The sequence below is a fragment of the Mytilus galloprovincialis genome, chromosome 9 (genome assembly GCF_965363235.1).
Source record: "Mytilus galloprovincialis chromosome 9, xbMytGall1.hap1.1, whole genome shotgun sequence".
Classification (NCBI taxonomy): Eukaryota; Metazoa; Mollusca; class Bivalvia; order Mytilida; family Mytilidae; genus Mytilus; species Mytilus galloprovincialis.
The window spans coordinates 89260190-89267431 of NC_134846.1; the positions used below are offsets into that span (position 1 = coordinate 89260190).

The 7242-nt window shown below is 31.8% G+C and overlaps 1 long non-coding RNA gene across 1 annotated transcript; it reads left to right on the top strand.

Annotated features, from left to right (window-relative positions):
- Positions 1–2439: 2439 nt before the first annotated feature.
- On the top strand, positions 2440–3422 carry LOC143047100 (uncharacterized). Its single transcript, XR_012969405.1, has 2 exons — positions 2440–2575; positions 3200–3422. It is a non-coding gene; the product is annotated as an uncharacterized LOC143047100 (long non-coding RNA).
- The last annotated feature ends 3820 nt before the right edge of the window (positions 3423–7242 follow it).

Consider the following 7242-nt stretch of genomic DNA (forward strand, 5'->3'; position numbering starts at 1 on the left):
AATTCTGCGGTCATTAATATCAACAGCATCTGGGGTTTCATTAAATGCATCCGGTAAAAAGTAAAATCATAAAAATACTGAACTTTATAGAGGAAAATCAATTCGGAAAGTCCATAATCACATGGCAAAATCAAATAACAAAACGCATCAAAAACGAATGGACAAGAACTGTCTTATTCCTGACTTGGTACAGGCATTTTCAAATGCAGAAAATGGTTGATTAAACCTGGTTTTATGGCGCTAACCATCTCACTTTAATGACAGTCTCATCAATTTCCGTTATAATTCATTTATAAAAATCTTGAAAAGGTTGGGATTCAAAATATCCCCATAGTTTACTCCAATTACGGAATAGAAATTAGAAGTAAGCACATTGTCTATTTTTGCACATAATTCACTTTTATTGTACATATATCTCTCACGGTTGCATGGAAATAAAAAAAAAATCAAATGTGAATCAAACCTGAAATTCGGTGTAAACAATATTTTTGTAACTCGCAACTCGACTTTCGTAACTCGCAACTCGACCTTTGTAACTCGCAACTCGACCTTTGTAACTCGCAACTCGACTTTTGTAACTCGCAACTCGACTTTTGTAACTCGCAACTCGACTTTTGTAACTCGCAACTCGACTTTCGTAACTCGCAACTCGACTTTCGTAACTCGCAACTCGACTTTTGTAACTCGCAACTCGACTTTCTTAACTCGCAACTCGACTTTTGTAACTCGCAACTCGACTTTTGTAACTCGCAACTCGACTTTTGTAACTCGCAACTCGACTTTTGTAACTCGCAACTCGACTTTCTTAACTCGCAACTCGACTTTTATAACTCGCAACTCGAATTTCTTAACTCGCAACTTGCAACTCGACGATAAGAAACCCTCAATATGAGAATATTCATTCATATCCTCATAAATGATGACCCATGCCTAGCCTCATACATGTATGTACATGGTAATTGAAACAGGAAAAATATACTGTCATATATTACCGTATGCTTGGACTAATAGATAAATGTATTTATATATAAGTAGTTCCAGATTATGTTTTATAATATGCAATTGCGGTTTATTAATGATTATATATAAAACAATGACAATCAAATTCTTTTTTTGTGGAAAGAGGTTTGGGGCAGTATTTTTTAAAATAAATTGTTGGTTTCCTTTGAAAATAGGAATGAAAAGAAAATACGACATTCAATTAGAAAATCTTGTTTGAAAAGAAAGTTTGATGTTGAATAAAATCACAAAAAGACAGTTTTGAAGAAAAAACAGTCACAAAAATTGGTAATGTGAGAATTTTGTTATGGAGACATATATTCCATATATCGATACTAACATTCTTGGCACTAAACATTTACTGATATGAACATATTTTGTGAAAACACAGAATTTGATTAGGTATTTCTTTCATAGTCAGATGATTTCACCTGTTAATCGATCTCAATCTGGGATATTGTGTATTAAAAATAGATTTTTTTTTTTTTTTAAATCGTACTTTTTCCAATCAACAAGTACATGTATATACATTTATAGTTTTAAACATCAAATCTTTTAAAAAGAGACATATATTCCATATATCGATACTAACATTCTTGGCACTAAACATTTACTGATATGAACATATTTTGTGAAAACACAGAATTTGATTAGGTATTTCTTTCATAGTCAGATGATTTCACCTGTTAATCGATCTCAATCTGGAATATTGTGTATTAAAAATAGAATTTTTTTTTTTTTTAAATCGTACTTTTTCCAATCAACAAGTACATGTATATACATTTATAGTTTTAAACATCAAATCTTTTAAAAAGAGACATGAGTTTACACACAGGTGTCAATATTTACACACTCAACAATAAATTGTCATAAATCACGCATGTTGAAGCTGGGATTAATTAACGGATAAAGTTAAGAAGTCAAATCAAGCTGCGATTTATTTCCGCTCTAGATTTATTAATAATTAATAATCTTTTATTCGTAAGCAATACAGCTTATAGAATTATAAATATTACAAATATTCAATTACATCAGTGAAATATATTTACATTTAAACAATTAGTCAAAAAATCATATAAGTAAGTATACCCATATAACAGAACAGCAGAGTATGGTAAAACTTAACACATATTAAGCATTCATAATGATAAAATTAATTACGTGCCTTTTTGGCCAGAAATAAAAGCTTCCCTAAATTGTTAAGTTCCTTTACATTATGAACAGATAGCAGTTGTATGAGTTTAAAATTCGAAGGTTTTCTCCAATAATATGGTTTGATAAATTTCTTTCGAAGTTCATAATACTTTTCACATACTAAAATAAAATGATATTCATCTTCAATTACAGTACTTGTTTATCACACATATTACAAAGTCTCAGATGTCTCTTAATATTATAAAATCGGTCAGTTTCTATATTCAAACATTGAGCAGATATGCGATATTTACAAATAAATGGTTTATAAATATAATTTACAGCATGATCTAAATAAAATTGTAACAGACCCACCAAAGATTAAACATCTGAATGGGAGCGCGTTTCCTATGACATTATGCAGAGAAGCATTTTGGGAAAGGTAATAAATTACAAAAATATATTTTTATTTATCAAGAAGTAGAAAAATCTACATACAAAAAACGTTATATGGTTATGTCATAACACTGATGTTACGTTGCATTTCTTCTCGAACCATCGTCCTACTATCTCAGCAGTCAGCACAAACACAAAATAGCAAATACGCACTTAACAAAAGCAATTTGATAATAGCGACCTATGACAGATACTTGTTACAGTTTGAGAATACAGAAATATAAAAAAAATTATCTTGATGCCAATACAATCTGCAATTCATTGTCGTGTTAACAAGAACGAATTCACAGACCTTTGTTTCATATTGAAACAAAAAGTATCCATACTAAATATTGACTGATTTTCATATATCTGTAAAACTGAACATAATACTGGTACAATAGAAAAGGAGTTCCAAAACCGATAGTCACTGAAATTCTTCTGACGATCTTGCGTATCTTCTCAGAAAAAATGGTAGGTAAAATACTTATGTCACATATTAAAATGCATGTCGTAATGCTAAACCTTCATATCACATTTTATTTGTTTGTTTAAAATAGGTGTTTGAGAAAAAGGAATTGCATGCATTGATTCATTCTTATTTATTGAGTGTACATTTATATATTTCTAGTTCAGCAGTGACAAAACCCTTAAAAGGAATCTAAAGGCGACGTACCCAAAAATCCTGGCAGAATCCAGCCTATGGACCTGAAATTGGGGACTGGGTACGGACATACAGACCCTCATGCACATGATCCAAAGTTGTGGTGGGGACGGAACCGTCTTGGGAAAGCATGGTCCATGTTTAATTTAATTTCATTCGTTTGTCCTTTGATTAAATCACGTTAATGATACGTACTTTTCTTGGTTTTTTTTCTTCAAATTTCCAATTGTTACGTCATAAAAAGGCCTTATATATAAAAATGATGGGGTAAGATTGCCAATGAGAAAACTCTTCACAAGACGCCAAAATTAAGAACAAAAGTTCACCTTACGACTTTCAGCAATGATCAAAGCGTATACTGCATAATCAGCTATAAAAGGTCCAGAAATGACAAACGTTAAACAATTTAATCGAGAAAAGCTAACCAATGCGACCTAAGCTATACACAAAACAATAAACCAAAAAGCAAATATGTGACTTAGTAAGCTAGCACCAAACGACACTGAACAACAGGTTCCTAACTTAGTTCATATCAATACATACAGAATGTGACGGTGTTAAACATGTTAGCGGGCGCCAAACTCTCCCCTTACCATGCTCATTATGTTGTGTCCACTAAAACTAGATGAAATCATATTTAATTACTTTCTTTTAACCTACAGTATGCTGCGATAATTTGATGTTCAATATGTCCCTACAAAGTTATCAATTATTAATGAAAATCTACGGAAGCGTATTAGCGCCACACATTTTTTTAAATTTTTCTTCCTATGTTTGCGTTATAACGCAAACCTTTGCGTTATTACGCAAACATTTACGATATAACGCAAACCTTTGCGTTCAACGCAAACATTTGCGAAATAACGCAAACCTTTGTTTTATCTTATTTCTTATTTAAGATTCAAAGGAAACAGTAGCTATTAATGGAGGAGGCTGTATATATTAAAATTTATCACCTTTGTAGTCATTGCAAAGTAAAATGCTTGAATAATTAGATCATTGACCAATAATGAGCAGAATAATATAAAAAGATGTGGTATGAGTGCCAATAAGAAAACTCTCCATCTAAGTCACTATTCGTAAAAGTAAACCATCATAGGCCGAAGTATGGTCTTCAACACGGAGCATTGGCTCACACTGAACAACAAACTATAAAGGCCCCCCAAAACGATATCCATATTGAAAATCGAGTAAATTGAGGTTATACCGAAGAAAAAAATCAACCCTGCTAATATAGCTATAACCGAATATAAATATATACTTCCAAAGTAAGCTCTCGCTTGAGAACTGTGTAAAGTAGGTTAGATTTGAGTTGTAACGAAAAGGTTTGCGTTATATCGCAAAGGTTTGCGTTATAACGTTATAACGCAAAGATAGGAAAAAAAATGTGTGGCGCTAATACGCTTCCGTAAAAATCATTAACAAAAAAGTAATAAATTTGTTCCAGACCATATGAGTATTTGGACATGCAATACGCGTACGGTCCGGACCGTATGCGTACAAATGTATACTTTTAAGGTAGCACTCCACAGTTAGAAAATAAAATTAAAAATGAGCCCCAAAATGTTTTATCATCTCCTATTCCAGGATTTCTAATACATTAACCTAACTGTTTGTGTTGTACATGTGCATATGTATGTAATCAGTATCTTCCATAGATTCAATTTTCAAAAGTTAAAAGGGTGAAAATTAATTCCTTTTATGTGTATCCATGGCAACATTCTGCATTTATTTACCATAAAATATTGCAAAAAGGGGGGGGTGAACATGTCATATATCCCCCCAAAATTTGGATCAAACTAGAATTTCAATGCCTTTGAGTGATACCTTTTTAGAAACTGTTTTCTTAAATCTTCCTAATGATCAAATAAAAAATGGGTGTCTTTCGCCTCATTTTTTCGTAAAATCCAATCACAAAGTTCGTGCGATAAAAGTTGGAAAAAAACATTACAATAATTGCCTGACCAATGTATGGTATGGACATGCAAATACGGACTGTCATACAGAAAACAGCCTATATTACATACATTACATAACCTTGATGCTCATATAAACCCAATACAAAGGCTATTTTAATACTCAGCTATCCAAAAATGAATTTTATTGCACACTAGCTCTCATATTTAAAAAAAACCACAGGGGCCAAAATACGAAACTACACACCTAACTGTGGAGTGCTACCTTAAGGTGAAATTTTTCCCCTCCTGTCTCAACTTTTTTTTATGTTTTCTGTGTTCTACTAGTTGTTACGATGAAAATGGTACCTTAGTTTTTAAAATTGGTTCAGTAATAAAGATTTTATGAAGGTTAGCAGTTGGTGTTGAAACGCGACAAAAAGTGATTTAAAAATAAATGCTGGATCATAGTGAAAAACTTCAAGTCTGTCTCATTTTTGGGGTAAATTTCTAAAACTTTTCCCTTTTTTTTATTTGAAATTATAAAATTACCTTAAAAGAGGACAAATTGTACAAGTTTTAGGTGTTTGAAAGCACTTATAGGTAATTTTTGCTGTAAATAGCATACCTAACCTTGGTTTAGAAGCTCTCAAGCAGGGTATAAATTTCTAACAGTACTGGCATCATTAAATTTAATTAATGCCAAATTATGATATAAAATCCTGCTAAAAATGTTTATTTGACTTATTCGCATTCAAAAATATAAAGCGATACATTCTGAGATTATCATATAAAGCGCAATCTTTGGTTACAAGGGCAAAGCTTACGGAGTACAAATTTAAGACCGCAACATGTCTAAGTGTCAAAATGTGTATATTTGGTTGCTAAGGACAGTAAACAATAAAATTAACATAAATTGCATTCCTAGCAGTTTTTTTACCTTCAGAACTAAAACAAGAACATAAAAGACTAAAGATTGGTGGTCAATTTTAACTTAAAAAGTGCATTTCTGTGCTTTCTGATGTGCCATAAGGTAGCACTCCACAGTTAGAAAATAAAATTAAAAATGAGCCCCAAAATGTTTTATCATCTCCTATTCCAGGATTTCTAATACATTAACCTAACTGTTTGTGTTGTACATGTGCATATGTATGTAATCAGTATCTTCCATAGATTCAATTTTCAAAAGTTAAAAGGGTGAAAATTAATTCCTTTTATGTGTATCCATGGCAACATTCTGCATTTATTTACCATAAAATATTGCAAAAAGGGGGGGTGAACATGTCATATATCCCCCCAAAATTTGGATCAAACTAGAATTTCAATGCCTTTGAGTGATACCTTTTTAGAAACTGTTTTCTTAAATCTTCCTAATGATCAAATAAAAAATGGGTGTCTTTCGCCTCATTTTTTCGTAAAATCCAATCACAAAGTTCGTGCGATAAAAGTTGGAAAAAAACATTACAATAATTGCCTGACCAATGTATGGTATGGACATGCAAATACGGACTGTCATACAGAAAACAGCCTATATTACATACATTACATAACCTTGATGCTCATATAAACCCAATACAAAGGCTATTTTAATACTCAGCTATCCAAAAATGAATTTTATTGCACACTAGCTCTCATATTTAAAAAAACCACAGGGGCCAAAATGCGAAACTACACACCTAACTGTGGAGTGCTACCTTAAGGTGAAATTTTTCCCCTCCTGTCTCAACTTTTTTTTTATGTTTTCTGTGTTCTACTAGTTGTTACGATGAAAATGGTACCTTAGTTTTTAAAATTGGTTCAGTAATAAAGATTTTATGAAGGTTAGCAGTTGGTGTTGAAACGCGACAAAAAGTGATTTAAAAATAAATGCTGGATCATAGTGAAAAACTTCAAGTCTGTCTCATTTTTGGGGTAAATTTCTAAAACTTTTCCCTTTTTTTTATTTGAAATTATAAAATTACCTTAAAAGAGGACAAATTGTACAAGTTTTAGGTGTTTGAAAGCACTTATAGGTAATTTTTGCTGTAAATAGCATACCTAACCTTGGTTTAGAAGCTCTCAAGCAGGGTATAAATTTCTAACAGTACTGGCATCATTAAATTTAATTAATGCCAA